The 18,076-nt window shown below is 51.5% G+C and overlaps 6 non-coding genes across 6 annotated transcripts; all 6 read left to right on the plus strand.

The window, feature by feature from the left end:
* Nucleotides 1–7,936: 7,936 nt before the first annotated feature.
* On the plus strand, nucleotides 7,937–8,040 carry LOC116677922 (U6 spliceosomal RNA). Its single transcript, XR_004329100.1, has one exon. It is a non-coding gene; the product is annotated as a U6 spliceosomal RNA (small nuclear RNA).
* Nucleotides 8,041–9,872: 1,832 nt separating this feature from the next.
* Nucleotides 9,873–9,978, plus strand: LOC116677924 (U6 spliceosomal RNA). Its single transcript, XR_004329102.1, has one exon. It is a non-coding gene; the product is annotated as a U6 spliceosomal RNA (small nuclear RNA).
* A 1,832-nt stretch (nucleotides 9,979–11,810) lies between these two features.
* LOC116677927 (U6 spliceosomal RNA) lies at nucleotides 11,811–11,915 on the plus strand. The gene has a single exon (XR_004329104.1). It is a non-coding gene; the product is annotated as a U6 spliceosomal RNA (small nuclear RNA).
* A 1,848-nt stretch (nucleotides 11,916–13,763) lies between these two features.
* LOC116677921 (U6 spliceosomal RNA) lies at nucleotides 13,764–13,870 on the plus strand. The gene has a single exon (XR_004329099.1). It is a non-coding gene; the product is annotated as a U6 spliceosomal RNA (small nuclear RNA).
* A 1,846-nt stretch (nucleotides 13,871–15,716) lies between these two features.
* On the plus strand, nucleotides 15,717–15,823 carry LOC116677923 (U6 spliceosomal RNA). The gene has a single exon (XR_004329101.1). It is a non-coding gene; the product is annotated as a U6 spliceosomal RNA (small nuclear RNA).
* A 1,830-nt stretch (nucleotides 15,824–17,653) lies between these two features.
* On the plus strand, nucleotides 17,654–17,758 carry LOC116677926 (U6 spliceosomal RNA). The gene has a single exon (XR_004329103.1). It is a non-coding gene; the product is annotated as a U6 spliceosomal RNA (small nuclear RNA).
* The last annotated feature ends 318 nt before the right edge of the window (nucleotides 17,759–18,076 follow it).

An 18,076-nucleotide genomic window follows, 5' to 3' on the forward strand; every position in this document is an offset into this window, starting at 1 on the left:
CCCTGGGTCCCTGGGACCCGAAGGATAACATCAAAGGGTCTTTGGGTCCCAGGACCCGTGGAACCAGTAGGACAATGCCATGGGTCCCAGGGCCCCCCCTCTCCGGGTCCCGGGGACCCATCCTGTTTCGATGTCATCTTTCTCCTACCCTTGAGGCTCAACCTCGCCATTCGGGTCCCTGGGACCCAGGGTTGTGTGGTGTGTGTGTGTGTGGGGTGGTGTGTGTGTGTGTGTGTGTGTGTGGTTTGTGTGTGTGTGTGTGGTGTCTCTGTGTGGTGTGTGTGTGTTTGTGTGTGTGTGTGTGTCTCTGTGTGTGTGGTCTCTGTGTGTGTGTGTGTGGTTGTGTGTGTTTTCCAAACAGACTCAAGGTTTGTTCGGGGCCTCGTCCACACGGGCCCAAGAGGGCTACAGGCGAACACACTCGGCACAGTAGTAGCCCGCGTGCAGCTTCCACAGATGTATCTCTTGCAGCCACCGCAAACGAGTGTGATTTGCGGTCCTTTCTCTCCGGACAGAGCTGACACCGCTTCCTTTTGCTTTGCACCCTCGGTGTGTCCGGTTCAGAATCCCCATGCTCCTCTAGGCCCCTTGTGACTGTGCCAGCGCCGCCGCTGTCACCATCGCCACCACCACCACCACAGGACCTCCTCGCTGTGACGACGGCTTTGACAGTGCGGCGGACGCCTCCGTGCGTGGCAGACGCCGCCGTCTCTCGATGAGCGGATTCACAAGCGCCCTTCCCAACTGCTGGAGGAACGCCCTCCTCTTGTTGAGCTTGCCGCGCATTCCCGGGCCTGAGCTCTCGCCACAGCACAAAGGCGTTGTAGGCGGACACGTCGAGGATGTTTGTGGAACACGGCGAGGGGCCAGCGCGCTGTCTTCCTGCGGCAGCTGTACGTGCCACAAAACTTCCCGTTGTCCACCCCACCCTTGGTGTGGTTGTAGTGAGGATGATGTCGGGTTTGGCTTGCCTGCCGGCGCCGACGCCCGCATCCCCCGTGTGCAGCGTGCTCAGCAGCACCACGTTCCTGTGCTTCTTGGGCACGTAGCACCAGAGTGGCGACGGGCGTGAAGGCAAACTTGGACGAGAAGACCGCACGGTCCTTGGTGGCGAGCAACGCCCCCGCAGCTCGGGCTTGTTGTTGCGCATCGTGCCCACACCACGGTGAGCGCCGCTCGGCGAGCAGCCGCTGGGCCAGCGCGTAGGAGGTGAAAAGTTGTCGCACGTCACGTTACGTGGGCCCCTCAGGCCCCGCGTCACGTCCAGCAACACGCGAGCCCAGATTCTTCTCGGCGCGTGCCGCTCACCGACTTGCCCGTGTAGAGCTGCATGTGCCACGGTAGCTGGAGCCGGCGTCGCAGGCCACCCACGACTTGAGTCCGTACCGGGCGGGCTTGCTGGGCATGTACTGGCGGAAGGCGCAGCGACCTTGTGAAAGTGGCGTGTCCAAACAAGAAGAGGAACACGATGGATAGAGATGGAAGACAAAAATTTAACACACACACACCCCACACACACACACAAAGAAAGACAAGTGTACGGCAGAGGTACAAAAACAACAACCCAGCAAAAAAATAAATAAAATACAACACCTCGAAAGGGCACCAGCTGCTCGTCCACCGTCACGTCGGCGCCCGTTGTAGAGGCGAGGCAGCTGCCGCGTCCACTCGTCCCCACACCTCTCGTACGGCCGCCAGTTTGTCCGAGGCTCGGCGGGCAGCTCGACTCCGCGTCGTCGAATCGCAACAGTCTAGAGTACGCGTGGAACTGCTTGATTGGCATCGTGGCGCGGAAAATGGCCCTGCCGCTCTCCTCGTGCCACAGGCTCTCCAAGGCCTTGTTGCGGGACCGTACAACGCCCGCGAGGAGCAGCAGCCCGAGGTAGCCTCGCAGGTCCGTGACGTCCATTGCTTTCCACTTGCCGCCTGTGGCACATCTCCTTTGACCCTCGAGGTTTGTGGCGGCCACAACCATGTCTTCGATTTGCCGCGTGACAAACAGGCCAAACGCAGACACTATGGTCGTGGACGTGTTCCGCGGCGTACTCTGTGGGGTCCCGGGCGCTGTAGTAGCAGCAGCGCGGTGGCGTCTGCGGCGGCAGCCGCAGCAGCAGTAGCAGCGTCTGTCGTGTCCTTTTCTGGTCGGGTTTGTCCTCTTCGTTGGCGTGGCAGTGAGTTTTTTGGACACTGGGATGACACGTTTTCGAGGACCATTTGATTTTGCCATCTTTTGACACAAATGTTTCCTCATCCTGCTCGTCCTCCTCTTGCCCCTCGTCTTCACTACCCTCTTCGTTCTTCTTCTACATCTACTTCTCATCTTCGTCTTCTTCTTCTTTGTCTTCTTCAACTCTACTTCTTCATCTTCTCTTTCTTCTTCTTCGTCCCTTGTATGTCCACCCTCTTCTTCTCTCTCTCTTCTTCTTCTTCTTCTTCTGCTTCATTCACCTGTTCTCCTCCTTGGTCTTGAACTTCAACGTCCACTTGGCCTTGGTCATCATCTTCGATGCCGTCGTCATCGTAGCAGCAGTAGTCTTTTTTTCTCTGCTGTGGTCGTGTGTACGTTGGTCCTCTTGTGGTTTTTCTCCGTTTTGTACCTTGGCTTCAGCGGGGACATTGCAAGCGGCACCGCCGCTCAGAGAATCCGATGCGCTTCAACTCCAGTGTCAAACGACGGGCCATGCTGCAGCTTCTGCCCCGGCTGTGCCAACGTGCCAGTGCAAAAAGTGCACAGGTCCGAAACAAGATGACGTGAAAAAGAAAATGACAAGACAAGAAGACAAGACAAATGTGTCTAAAGTGTCTATTGTGTGTTTGTTTGTGTGTGTGTGTGTGTGAGTAATAAAAATAATTAGTAGACTAATGTCAAACAAATGCCTTTGTTTCTCTATTCTTTTTTACCTCCCTTTCTTTCACTCGACCTGAAGGACAATACCCTGGGTCCCAGGGACCCAAGGACAACGTCAAGGGTCCCAGGGACCCGTAGGACAACATCAAGGGTTCCAGGGACCCAAAGGACAATGCCTTGGGTCCCAGGGACCCAAAAGGACAATGTCAAGGGTCCCTGTGACCCAAAAGGACAATGTCAAGGTCCCTGCGACCCAAAGGACAATGTCATGGGTCCCAGGGACCCAAGGACAGCGTCAAGGGTCCCAGGGACCGAAGGACAATGCCACGGGCACTGGAACCGTAGGACAGCGTCAAGGGTCCTGGTGACCCAAAAGGACAACATCAAGGGTCCTGGTGACCCAAACGGACACGTCAAGGGTCCCAGGGACCCGAGGACAACACCACGGTCCCCGGGACCCGAAGGACAACACAAGGGCTAGAGGAACCTGGTCCAGAGGCGTGGCCACACATTTCCATCCGCCTTCCTGCACAGCTGCAAACATCATCTCCATCAGTCATCTCCACAGCTGCAATCCCATCTTTCATTCCATCTCCATCATTCCATCTCCACAGTATATAAACCCGGGATGACCACCTCTTCAGCGCCAGTTTGTTACTAAACCCTAAGTGGTAACTAGGCCAGTCATCAGCACGTTGCTCTCAAGCCTTGCCGTTGACTAACCTTGTTTTGTTTTCGTCACAGTTTCCGTGTTCCGCCGTGGGCGTATGCAGCTTCCTCAGACCCGCTCCGTTGTTTCTCTCATCCACACCTCCACCACCACCTGTACCTCATCTGTGTTTTTGTTGGATTAAACCTTTTCTTTACCTTGTTTATCCGCGCTTGTGTGTTTTTTCTGTGTGTGGGTCAACATACCCTCAACACAAACAGAGTACCTCGCCTATGGAAAGATGCTCAAGCAAAAAGAGCCAGCTACATACCCAGTGACATAGGCAGATTGAACCATGTGGCCGATGTTCTCTTCATCACCGTGGGATGATAACACAGAAAAGTGGACTCCGTCCATTCTATTAGATCCCCTCAGGACAGGGCTAGGACAATGATCGATGTAGCGAGGAAGAACGGGTCCGTTGTGTGTGAAACGTTATGGACGCCTGGGAAACTACCACGGTGGAACCGCTGCGGCTGCACCCAAGGTAGCTCACGATGTACTCGCAATGTTGGATGAGTTGACCACCAAAGATATTAGCAGGCTCAAGTTTGTCATGCTTGACATACACGTCTACGATCAACGACCTGTCTCGTGCCACTTTTGATTCCCTGACTCATAGAACCCAGATAGCAGAGCAGACGCTATCGTGCAGCGCTACAAAGACAAAGCGCGAGCGGTTTTGCTCATCCTGCTGGAGCGCATATTCGCAAGATCTGGTGGAAAGGCTTCGCAGCGGCCCATGGCCAAATGACACGTCCACGCGAGAGTTTACTCTTGCTGGATATGGCTCTGCCATCCGAGGGAATGCGGCTCAGGTCAGGATGAAGGTGTTTGAGACACTCGAAGACCTCAGCGAAGACTCTTCATAAGGTTTGTGTGGATGCTGCGTCTGCCGCCCTACAAATCTGAACGTATCACAAGTGTGAGCGACCTTGTTGACGTACTCACAGACCATGTGAAACCGTGACACGTTCGTGTTCGTGGAAACTGTGTATGCAACTCTGCGTCTGATCAGAAGTGTGAACTTAGCCGAAAGGTTGGCTACGTACATGCTAGCCTCAGCGTCTGAACGTCAGTGTTGCCCTAACTGTTTAGGACCTTACCCAATTGTACACAGATACACATTACTGCAGATGAATAAAATGAATGCTTGTCAAAACCCCGATTCCGTGTCCAATGTGTACCACCCATTGTGAAAGTGTTGATTGCATCCTACTGGTGCGTTTTCGCAATCTATTCTAGCATGCTGCTTCATTCATTGAGATGATTGTGTTTATCAGTGCATGTATTTCCCTATTTCCCTTTGAGAGGACGACAGGACTTATATATGGTTGACCGGTATGTTGATTTACTCTTACATGAGTGTAAAACAGTGGCATTGTGTGTTCTGTCAGCAAACACGGTACTATTTTAGCGATAGCTACTGCATAGCTGGTCCCCGGACCCGAAGGGCAACGTCAAGGGTCCTGGTGACCAGAACGACAATACTTTGGGTCCCTGTGACCCAAAAAGACAACGTCAAGGGTCCTGTGACCCAAAAGGACAATGCCCCTGGTCCCTGGGACCCAAAGGACAATGCCATGGGTCCCAGAGACCCGAAGGACAACGTCAAGGGTCCCAGGGACCCGTAGGACAACGTCAAGGGTCCCTGTGACCCAAAAGGACAATGCCCTGGTTCCCAGGGACCCGAAGGACAATGCCTGGGTCCCAGGACCCGAAGGACTACGTCAAGGGTTAAAACAACATTGTAGCTACATGTAATGTCTCGCTAAATGTTTAGGATTTGTAATCTCTATTGGTAAAAGCAATTTTATTGAAATGGGTTTCCCTCAGTTGTTTTAGTAACTATGCCGTGTTTTAGCACCATGGCATGTCCCCCCTGTCTTTTAGTGTCAAGTTAGTCAGAAAACTCAGCTGCAGTACACAGAGCTTTCCAGTTCACTTTTGAACGCTTGTACAGGGTTTGTCAGATGTCATTCACAGCCTAATTTATGTACATTTTATACCTAGAAACGTGGCCAAAATGATTATTTGATGGCTGTTGACACCATATTCTGATTAATGCAGTGATAAAAGGACACATCTAAAATAAAACCCCTCTGTAACACCCACTGACTAAAAATCTGTCAACAAAATAAAGAATTTTGAATCTGACTTCGACTTTGTGTACATTTTTTTCTAGGCATAGTTACGTCAATTACACGTATATCTGGATGATTGTTGACTTTGTTGAATAACACTGGATGGAACTGCTGCCACTTCAAGTCAAGGAAAATTTATTTGTCAATCTACAATACGTGCCAGACATACAGAACATTTGAAAATACTTTCTCTCCGACCCACGGTGCAATATATGCACTAGTCCTATCTGGATGAATGAGTAGGCATAATAAAATTGCCAGTAGATTTAATTTAACACATCTACGTAGCCTGCAGACATATAATACATTTCTATTTGAATTGCCCATAGATTTTTAGACTCCCACACTTTCATCTGAGTGGATCCCACGCCCTCAGCAGACGCTGCCTCCAAGCCACTGTCCCTCAGCAGACAGCTGTCTCCAAGCTAATGTCCCTCAACAGACACATGCCTCCAAGCCCACTTCCCTCAGCAGACACCTGCCTCCAGCCCACTGTCCCGCAGCAACACATGCCTCCAAGCCCACTTCCCTCAGCAGACAGCTGTCCCAAGCCCACTGTCCCCTCTGCGACACTGCCTCCAAGCCCACTGTCCCTCAGCAGACAGCTGTCTCAAGCCCCACTGTCCCTCGCAGACAGCTGGCCTCCAAGCTCACTGTCCCTCAGCAGACAGCTGTCTCCAAGCCCACTGTCCTCACAGACAGCTGTCTCCAGCCCACTGTCCCCTCTGCAACGCCTGGGCCCGAAGGACAATGAACCGGGTCCAGGTACCCGAAGGACAACGCAAGGGTCTCAGGGACCCGAAGGACAAGCCACGGTCCCAGGGACCCGAAGGACCCGAAGGACAATGCCACGGGTCCAGGGACCCGAAGGACATGTCAAGGGTCCCAGGGACCCCAAGGACAACGCGGTCCCAGGGACCCGAAGGACATGCCATGGGTCCCAGGGACCCGAAGGCACAATGCCATGGGTCTCAGGGACCCGAAGGACAACGCCAAGGGTCCCCAGGAACCAAGGAAACTTCCCAATGGTACCAAGGACCCGAGACAAGGCCATGGTCCCAGGGACCCGATGACAACGCCACGGGTCCAGGACCCAAAGGACAAACTTCAAGGGTCCCCAAGGACCCGTGGACAACGCCACGGTCTCAGACCCAAGGGACAACGTCAGGGTCCCAGGACCCGAAGGACAACGTCAAGGGTCCCAATGACCCAGGAACAACGTCAGGGTCCCAATGACCCTAAGGCAATGCCATGGGTCCCAGGGACCCGAAGGACAACACGATGGGCAAACTGCACGGTTCCGGGGACCCGAGGAACACACAGGGTGATGGCACGACCAAATTGAAAGAGTCGCACGGAAGACATCCCTAGGAGTTTCCTAAAGTACGACATGTAGAAGCGGCCAAAATCGCACAAATTTTGAACTCTCATTCAAATCGGCGGACACCCTCTTTTGTCAAGGGCATGGCTCCAATGAGCTTCTTTGTAAGTCTTGGCGTGCTACTCGTGGGTACCACATTTTGTCGGTCTGCGTTAAACGTACCACGGTAAACGTACTGCAGGGCTCAATTTTTTGTCACGTTTTGTATGGGGCGCGCGAGCCATTTTTGTGCGCGCGCATTGTCGGATAAAGGTTTCAGGAACGAGGTCACCAAGTGAAAATTGCAAATTTTGATAGAGGAAGTAATTATGTTATGCTGATCTGGTGGGGGATCCTGTGGGTGTGGTTGGCCCTGTGCGCATGGGCGCGTGCTCAAGTCTGTGAGCACAAAGGGCCTTAGAAGAAATGGCAAAATATTTAAGTTTCCCTCCAATTTGGAAGCCTTAGCTATGCTTACTGACAGACTGCTAATATACTATCCATTAAAGCCCACTTCAAACGAGAGAAATGTTTGTCTTCTTCTGCTGTGGCACCCCCTACTGGCTATCAGAGACCGACGGCAGCTGGGCCCAAGTCCGGCCTCTGACCTGAAGGGCAAATGGGGCACCCCACCCCCTGGCCACTGTCGGGCCTTTTGGGATTGTCCTGTTTTGAAAATTAAACATGGACACAGAATTAGCTGGCAGTTTAAGCACAGCATCCATTTATGTCTTGGGGGGGAGAGACCTCGCCCTTTGCTGTTGTGAGATTTGAGATCACTTACTTCTAAAGAATGTGGCCCTCCGCCAGCACCGCTGTGAAAGTGTCAGTCTGACATCCAGGGTGTAAAGTGTGGGCAGCACCTGGGATTCAATGTGCTTGCTCAGGCAGCACATATGACAAAATTGGAACGACAGAGAAATTAGCATGGCCCCTGCGAAAGGATGACACGCAAATTCGTGAAGCGTTACCACATTTTGATCTGCGGGCGTGTGTCCCCCCCCGTCCCCCCCCCCCCCCGAGCTGGTAAAGACAGGAAACCCTGCGCTGAAGACTGACCTGCACTGCCGGGCGGGAACTCTCTGCGCTGGGAAGTCTGGGCCATTCTACAGAGCTCCAGGTGAAGTAGGACGGGTCCTCGCTCCTCCGTGCACACCGCGCGTTTACTGGCGGGCGCTTCTGCTTGCATGACCGTGACCAAAGGAAAAGGAACCCTCTGCCGAGTTCAATGATACCTCACGCAATAGTCCATCTTAACAGTGAAAGTCATAAAGTGCATGGTAGAGTATAGCGGGCGGCCCAGTATCACACGTAGACCACACGTCATAAGTTTCACGCAAATGACGATGTTTGTCTGATAAGGCTGACTTCCTGCTGCCCACCGGGGGCCGCTATAGCCAAAGGTACATTTTTGCTCATAGGCGTCCTCAGCCTGGACTCTCGTCAATGCTGAGAAATTCCGGCCAAATGGACATCGTACACTCAGTTACAACAGCTTCTTTGTTCACCGAGAAGCTCAAAATTGCGCCACGCCCGAACCGTTGAACGAAAACTCGAGCTTTTCATAACCTTGCATCGTGAAACGAATTTGAGGTCTATCGGATGAAATCTCTAAGAGAAGATTGTTTAAGGGTAGCGCCAAGACTTGTAGGCCTTCACCCTGTTGCCACGAGGCGGCGCTGGGGCTTTCAATCAATCTCGGCCTGTAGATGTCAGGGTTGGAAATTGCTGAAAAGTTTCGAGCCAATTGCTCAGTGTACACTCAAGTTACACCCACTTCCTTTTTTCAGTGGCCCCCTACCGATGTCGGCGCTCTACAACTTGCGCAATTGACTTTTGCGCCATTACAGCTCTTTAAATAACTTTTCATCTATAAGGTCTTAAGATGGCACGGACCAAATTGAAAGAGTCGCACGGAAGACATCCCTAGGAGTTTCCTAAGTACGACATGTAGAAGCGGCCAAAATCGCACAAATTTTGAACTCTCAATTCAAATCGGCGGACACCCTCTTTTGTCAAGGGCATGGCTCCAATGAGCTTCTTTGTAAGTCTTGGCGTGCTACTCGTGGGTACCACATTTTGTCGGTCTGCGTTAACGTACCACGGTAAACGTACTGCAGGGGCTCAATTTTTTGTCACGTTTTGTATGGGGTGCTAGCGAGCCATTTTTGTGCGCGCGCATTGTCGGATAAAGGTTTCAGGAACGAGGTCACCAAGTGAAAATTGCAAATTTTGATAGAGGGAAGTAGTATTATGTGTATGCTGAGTCTGGTGGGGGGATCCTGTGGGGTGTGGTTGGCCCTGTGCGCATGGGCGCGTGCTCAAGTCTGTGAGCAACAAAGGGCCTTAGAAGAAATGGCAAAATAATTTAAGTTTCCCTCCAATTTGGAAGCCTTAGCTATGCTTACTGACAGACTGCTAATATAACTATTCCAGTTAAATGAGCCACTTCAAACGAGAGATGTTTGTCTTCTTCTGCTGTGGCACCCCCTACTGGCTATCAGAGACCGACGGCAGCTGGGGCCCAAGTCCGGCCTCTGACCTGAAGGGCAAATGGGGCACCCCACCCCCTGGCCACTGTCGGGGCCTTTTTTGGATTGTCCTGTTTTGAAATTAAACATGGACACAGAATTAGCTGGCAGTTTAAGCACAGCATCCATTTATGTCTTGGGGGGGAGAGACCTCGCCCTTTGCTGTTGTAGATTTTGAGATCACTTACTTCTAAAGAATGTGGCCCTCCAGCCAGCACCGCTGTGAAAGTGTCAGTCTGACATCCAGGGGTGTAAAGTGTGGGCAGCACCTGGATTCAATGTGCTTGCTCAGGCAGCACATATGACAAAATTGGAACGATACAGAGAAGATTAGCATGCCCCTGCGAAAGGATGACACGCAAATTCGTGAAGCGTTACCACATTTTGATCTGCGGGCGTGTGTCCCCCCCCCGTCCCCCCCCCCCCCGAGCTGGTAAAGACAGGAAACCCTGCGCTGAAGACTGACCTGCACTGCCGGGCGGAACTCTCTGCGCTGGGAAGTCTGGGCCATTCTACAGAGCTCCAGGGTGAAGTAGGACGGGTCCTCGCTCCTCCCGTGCACACCGCGCGTTTACTGGCGGGCGCTTCTGCTTGCAATGACCGTGACCAAAGGAAAAGGAACCCTCTGCCGAGTTCAATGATACCTCACGCAATAGTCCATCTTAAACAGTGAAAGTCATAAAGGTGCATGGTTAGAGTATAGCGGCGGCCCAGTATCACACGTAGACCACACGTCATAAGTTTCACGCAAATGGGACGATGTTTGTCTGATAAGGCTGACTTCCTGCTGCCACCGGGGCCGCTATAGCCAAAGGTACATTTTTGCTCATAGGCGTCCTCAAGCCTGGACTCTCGTCAATGCTGAGAAATTCCGGCCAAATTGGACATCGTACACTCAAGTTACAACAGCTTCTTTGTTCACCGAGAATGCTCAAATTGCGCCACGCCCGAACCGTTGAACGAAAACTCGAGCTTTTCATAACCTTGCATCGTGAAACGAATTTGAGGTCTATCGGATGAAATCTCTAAGAGAAGATTGTTTAAGGGTAGCGCCAAGACTTGTAGGCCTTCACCCTGTTGCCACGAGGCGGCGCTGGGGCTTTCAATCAATCTCGGCCTGTAGATGTCAGGTTGGAAATTGCTGAAAAGTTTCGAGCCAATTGCTCAGTGTACACTCAAGTTACACCCACTTCCTTTTTTCAGTGGCCCCCTACCGGATGTCGGCGCTCTACAACTTGCGCAATTGACTTTTGCGCCATTACAGCTCTTTAAATAACTTTTCATCTATAAGGTCTTAAGATGGCACGGACCAAATTGAAAGAAGTCGCACGGAAGACATCCCTAGGAGTTTCCTAAAGTACGACATGTAGAAGCGGCCAAAATCGCACAAATTTTGAACTCTCAATTCAAATCGGCGGACACCCTCTTTTGTCAAGGCATGGCTCCATGAGCTTCTTTGTAAGTCTTGGCGTGCTACTCGTGGGTACCACATTTTGTCGGTCTGCGTTAAACGTACCACGGTAAACGTACTGCAGGGGCTCAATTTTTTGTCACGTTTTGTATGGGTGCTAGCGAGCCATTTTTGTGCGCGCGCATTGTCGGATAAAGGTTTCAGGAACGAGGTCACCAAGTGAAATTGCAAATTTTGATAGAGGGAAGTAGTATATGTGTATGCTGAGTCGGGGGGGGATCCTGTGGGGTGTGGTTGGCCCTGTGCGCATGGGCGCGTGCTCAAGTCTGTGAGCAACAAGGGCCTTAGAAGAAATGGCAAAAAATTTAAGTTTCCCTCCAATTTGGAAGCCTTAGCTATGCTTACTGACAGACTGCTAATATAACTATTCCAGTTAAATGAGCCTTCAAACGAGAGAAATGTTTGTCTTCTTCTGCTGTGGCACCCCCTACTGGCTATCAGAGACCGACGGCAGCTGGGGCCCAAGTCCGGCCTCTGACCTGAAGGGCAAATGGGGCACCCCACCCCCTGGCCACTGTCGGGCCTTTTTTGGGATTGTCCTGTTTGAAAATTAAACATGGACACAGAATTAGCTGGCAGTTTAAGCACAGCATCCATTTATGTCTTGGGGGGAGAGACCTCGCCCTTTGCTGTTGTGAGATTTGAGATCACTTACTTCTAAAGAATGTGGCCCTCCAGCCAGCACCGCTGTGAAAGTGTCAGTCTGACATCCAGGGTGTAAAGTGTGGGCAGCACCTGGGATTCAATGTGCTTGCTCAGGCAGCACATATGACAAATTGGAACGATACAGAGAAGATTAGCATGGCCCCTGCGAAAGGATGACACGCAATTCGTGAAGCGTTACCACATTTTGATCTGCGGGCGTGTGTCCCCCCCCGTCCCCCCCCCCCCCCCCCCCGCTGGTAAAGACAGGAAACCCTGCGCTGAAGACTGACCTGCACTGCCGGGCGGGAACTCTCTGCGCTGGGAATCTGGGCCATTCTACAGAGCTCCAGGGTGAAGTAGGACGGGTCCTCGCTCCTCCGTGCACACCGCGCGTTTACTGGCGGGCGCTTCTGCTTGCAATGACCGTGACCAAAGGAAAAGGAACCCTCTGCCGAGTTCAATGATACCTCACGCAATAGTCCATCTTAAACAGTGAAAGTCATAAAGGTGCATGGTTAGAGTATAGCGGGCGGCCCAGTATCACACGTAGACCACACGTCATAAGTTTCACGCAAATGGGACGATGTTTGTCTGATAAGGCTGACTTCCTGCTGCCACCGGGGCCGCTATAGCCAAAGGTACATTTTTGCTCATAGGCGTCCTCAAGCCTGGACTCTCGTCAATGCTGAGAAATTCCGGCCAAATTGGACATCGTACACTCAAGTTACAACAGCTTCTTTGTTCACCGAGAAATGCTCAAAATTGCGCCACGCCCGAACCGTTGAACGAAAACTCGAGCTTTTCATAACCTTGCATCGTGAAACGAATTTGAGGTCTATCGGATGAAATCTCTAAGAGAAGATTGTTTAAGGGTAGCGCCAAGACTTGTAGGCCTTCACCCTGTTGCCACGAGGCGGCGCTGGGGCTTTCAATCAATCTCGGCCTGTAGATGTCAGGGTTGGAAATTGCTGAAAAGTTTCGAGCCAATTGCTCAGTGTACACTCAAGTTACACCCACTTCCTTTTTTCAGTGGCCCCCTACCGGATTCGGCGCTCTACAACTTGCGCAATTGACTTTTGCGCCATTACAGCTCTTTAAATAACTTTTCATCTATAAGGTCTTAAGATGGCACGGACCAAATTGAAAGAAGTCGCACGGAAGACATCCCTAGGAGTTTCCTAAAGTACGACATGTAGAAGCGGCCAAAATCGCACAAATTTTGAACTCTCAATTCAAATCGGCGGACACCCTCTTTTGTCAAGGGCATGGCTCCAATGAGCTTCTTTGTAAGTCTTGGCGTGCTACTCGTGGGTACCACATTTTGTCGGTCTGCGTTAAACGTACCACGGTAAACGTACTGCAGGGCTCAATTTTTTGTCACGTTTGTATGGGGTGCTAGCGAGCCATTTTTGTGCGCGCGCATTGTCGGATAAGGTTTCAGGAACGAGGTCACCAAGTGAAAATTGCAAATTTTGATAGAGGGAAGTAGTATTATGTGTATGCTGAGTCTGGTGGGGGGATCCTGTGGGGTGTGGTTGGCCCTGTGCGCATGGGCGCGTGCTCAAGTCTGTGAGCAACAAAGGGCCTTAGAAGAAATGGCAAAATAATTTAAGTTTCCCTCCAATTTGGAAGCCTTAGCTATGCTTACTGACAGACTGCTAATATAACTATTCCAGTTAAATGAGCCACTTCAAACGAGAGAAATGTTTGTCTTCTTCTGCTGTGGCACCCCCTACTGGCTATCAGAGACCGACGGCAGCTGGGGCCCAAGTCCGGCCTCTGACCTGAAGGGCAAATGGGGCACCCCACCCCCTGGCCACTGTCGGGGCCTTTTTTGGGATTGTCCTGTTTTGAAAATTAAACATGGACACAGAATTAGCTGGCAGTTTAAGCACAGCATCCATTTATGTCTTGGGGGGAGAGACCTCGCCCTTTGCTGTTGTGAGATTTGAGATCACTTACTTCTAAAGAATGTGGCCCTCCAGCCAGCACCGCTGTGAAAGTGTCAGTCTGACATCCAGGGGTGTAAAGTGTGGGCAGCACCTGGGATTCAATGTGCTTGCTCAGGCAGCACATATGACAAAATTGGAACGATACAGAGAAGATTAGCATGGCCCCTGCGAAAGGATGACACGCAAATTCGTGAAGCGTTACCACATTTTGATCTGCGGGCGTGTGTCCCCCCCGTCCCCCCCCCCCCCCCGAGCTGGTAAAGACAGGAAACCCTGCGCTGAAGACTGACCTGCACTGCCGGGCGGGAACTCTCTGCGCTGGGAAGTCTGGGCCATTCTACAGAGCTCCAGGGTGAAGTAGGACGGGTCCTCGCTCCTCCGTGCACACCGCGCGTTTACTGGCGGGCGCTTCTGCTTGCAATGACCGTGACCAAAGGAAAAGGAACCCTCTGCCGAGTTCAATGATACCTCACGCAATAGTCCATCTTAAACAGTGAAAGTCATAAAGGTGCATGGTTAGAGTATAGCGGGCGGCCCAGTATCACACGTAGACCACACGTCATAAGTTTCACGCAAATGGGACGATGTTTGTCTGATAAGGCTGACTTCCTGCTGCCACCGGGGGCCGCTATAGCCAAAGGTACATTTTTGCTCATAGGCGTCCTCAAGCCTGGACTCTCGTCAATGCTGAGAAATTCCGGCCAAATTGGACATCGTACACTCAAGTTACAACAGCTTCTTTGTTCACCGAGAAATGCTCAAAATTGCGCCACGCCCGAACCGTTGAACGAAAACTCGAGCTTTTCATAACCTTGCATCGTGAAACGAATTTGAGGTCTATCGGATGAAATCTCTAAGAGAAGATTGTTTAAGGGTAGCGCCAAGACTTGTAGGCCTTCACCCTGTTGCCACGAGGCGGCGCTGGGGCTTTCAATCAATCTCGGCCTGTAGATGTCAGGGTTGGAAATTGCTGAAAAGTTTCGAGCCAATTGCTCAGTGTACACTCAAGTTACACCCACTTCCTTTTTTCAGTGGCCCCCTACCGGATGTCGGCGCTCTACAACTTGCGCAATTGACTTTTGCGCCATTACAGCTCTTTAAATAACTTTTCATCTATAAGGTCTTAAGATGGCACGGACCAAATTGAAAGAAGTCGCACGGAAGACATCCCTAGGAGTTTCCTAAAGTACGACATGTAGAAGCGGCCAAATCGCACAAATTTTGAACTCTCAATTCAAATCGGCGGACACCCTCTTTTGTCAAGGGCATGGCTCCAATGAGCTTCTTTGTAAGTCTTGGCGTGCTACTCGTGGGTACCACATTTTGTCGGTCTGCGTTAAACGTACCACGGTAAACGTACTGCAGGGGCTCAATTTTTTGTCACGTTTTGTATGGGGTGCTAGCGAGCCATTTTTGTGCGCGCGCATTGTCGGATAAAGGTTTCAGGAACGAGGTCACCAAGTGAAAATTGCAAATTTTGATAGAGGGAAGTAGTATTATGTGTATGCTGAGTCTGGTGGGGGATCCTGTGGGGTGTGGTTGGCCCTGTGCGCATGGGCGCGTGCTCAAGTCTGTGAGCAACAAAGGGCCTTAGAAGAAATGGCAAAATAATTTAAGTTTCCCTCCAATTTGGAAGCCTTAGCTATGCTTACTGACAGACTGCTAATATAACTATTCCAGTTAAATGAGCCACTTCAAACGAGAGAAATGTTTGTCTTCTTCTGCTGTGGCACCCCCTACTGGCTATCAGAGACCGACGGCAGCTGGGGCCCAAGTCCGGCCTCTGACCTGAAGGGCAAATGGGGCACCCCACCCCCTGGCCACTGTCGGGCCTTTTTTGGGATTGTCCTGTTTTGAAAATTAACATGGACACAGAATTAGCTGGCAGTTTAAGCACAGCATCCATTTATGTCTTGGGGGGAGAGACCTCGCCCTTTGCTGTTGTGAGATTTGAGATCACTTACTTCTAAAGAATGTGGCCCTCCAGCCAGCACCGCTTGAAAGTGTCAGTCTGACATCCAGGGGTGTAAAGTGTGGGCAGCACCTGGGATTCAATGTGCTTGCTCAGGCAGCACATATGACAAAATTGGAACGATACAGAGAAGATTAGCATGGCCCCTGCGAAAGGATGACACGCAAATTCGTGAAGCGTTACCACATTTTGATCTGCGGGCGTGTGTCCCCCCCCGTCCCCCCCCCCCCCCCCCCCGAGCTGGTAAAGACAGGAAACCCTGCGCTGAAGACTGACCTGCACTGCCGGGCGGGAACTCTCTGCGCTGGGAAGTCTGGGCCATTCTACAGAGCTCCAGGGTGAAGTAGGACGGGTCCTCGCTCCTCCGTGCACACCGCGCGTTTACTGGCGGGCGCTTCTGCTTGCAATGACCGTGACCAAAGGAAAAGGAACCCTCTGCCGAGTTCAATGATACCTCACGCAATAGTCCATCTTAAACAGTGAAAGTCATAAAGGTGCATGGTTAGAGTATAGCGGGCGGCCCAGTATCACACGTAGACCACACGTCATAAGTTTCACGCAAATGGACGATGTTTGTCTGATAAGGCTGACTTCCTGCTGCCACCGGGGGCCGCTATAGCCAAAGGTACATTTTTGCTCATAGGCGTCCTCAAGCCTGGACTCTCGTCAATGCTGAGAAATTCCGGCCAAATTGGACATCGTACACTCAAGTTACAACAGCTTCTTTGTTCACCGAGAAATGCTCAAAATTGCGCCACGCCCGAACCGTTGAACGAAAACTCGAGCTTTTCATAACCTTGCATCGTGAAACGAATTTGAGGTCTATCGGATGAAATCTCTAAGAGAAGATTGTTTAAGGGTAGCGCCAAGACTTGTAGGCCTTCACCCTGTTGCCACGAGGCGGCGCTGGGGCTTTCAATCATCTCGGCCTGTAGATGTCAGGGTTGGAAATTGCTGAAAAGTTTCGAGCCAATTGCTCAGTGTACACTCAAGTTACACCCACTTCCTTTTTTCAGTGGCCCCCTACCGGATGTCGGCGCTCTACAACTTGCGCAATTGACTTTTGCGCCATTACAGCTCTTTAAATAACTTTCATCTATAAGGTCTTAAGGCACGGACCAAATTGAAAGAAGTCGCACGGAAGACATCCCTAGGAGTTTCCTAAAGTACGACATGTAGAAGCGGCCAAAATCGCACAAATTTTGAACTCTCAATTCAAATCGGCGGACACCCTCTTTTGTCAAGGGCATGGCTCCAATGAGCTTCTTTGTAAGTCTTGGCGTGCTACTCGTGGGTACCACATTTTGTCGGTCTGCGTTAAACGTACCACGGTAAACGTACTGCAGGGCTCAATTTTTTTCACGTTTTGTATGGGGTGCTAGCGAGCCATTTTTGCGCGCGCATTGTCGGATAAGGTTTCAGGAACGAGGTCACCAAGTGAAAATTGCAAATTTTGATAGAGGGAAGTAGTATTATGGTATGCTGAGTCTGGTGGGGGATCCTGTGTGTGTGGTTGGCCCTGTGCGCATGGGCGTTGCTCAGTCTGTGAGCAACAAAGGGCCTTAGAAGAATGGCAAAATAATTTAAGTTCCCTCCAATTTGGAAGCCTTAGCTATGCTACTGACAGACTGCTAAATAAACTATTCCATTAAATGAGCCACTTCAACGAGAGAAATGTTTGTCTTCTTCTGCTGTGGCACCCCCTACTGGCTATCAAGACCGACGCAGCTGGGGCCCAAGTCCGCCTCTGACCTGAAGGCAAATGGGGCACCCCACCACCCCCGGCCACTGTCGGGCCTTTTTTGGGATTGTCCTGTTTGGAAATTAAACATGGACACAGAATTAGCTGGCAGTTTAAGCCAGCATCCATTTATGTCTTGGGGGGGAGAGACCTCGCCCTTTGCTGTTGTGAGATTTGAGATCACTTACTTCTAAAGAATGTGGCCCTCCACCAGCACCGCTGTGAAAGTGTCAGTCTGACATCCATGGGTGTAAAGTGTGGGGCAGCACCTGGATTCAATGTGCTTGCTCAGCAGCACATATGACAAAATTGGAACGATACAGAGAAGATTACATGGCCCCTGCGAAAGGATGACACGCAAATTCGTGAAGCGTTACCACATTTTGATCTGGCGGGCGTGTGTCCCCCGCCGCCCCCCCCCCCGAGCTGGTAAGACAGGAACCCTGCGCTGAAGACTGACCTGCACTGCCGGGCGGGAACTCTCTGCGCTGGAAGTCTGGGCCATTCTACAGAGCTCCAGTGTGAAGTAGGACGGTCCTCGCTCCTCCGTGACACCGCGCGTTTACTGGCGGTCGCTTCTGCTTGCAATGACCGTGACCAAAGGAAAAGGAACCCTCTGGCCGAGTTCAATGATACCTCACGCATAGTCCCGCTTAAACAGTGAAAGTCATAAAGGTGCATGTTAGAGTATAGCGGCGGCCCA

The sequence above is a fragment of the Etheostoma spectabile genome, unplaced genomic scaffold, assembly GCF_008692095.1.
Source record: "Etheostoma spectabile isolate EspeVRDwgs_2016 unplaced genomic scaffold, UIUC_Espe_1.0 scaffold00006158, whole genome shotgun sequence".
NCBI classification, from domain to species: domain Eukaryota; kingdom Metazoa; phylum Chordata; class Actinopteri; order Perciformes; family Percidae; genus Etheostoma; species Etheostoma spectabile.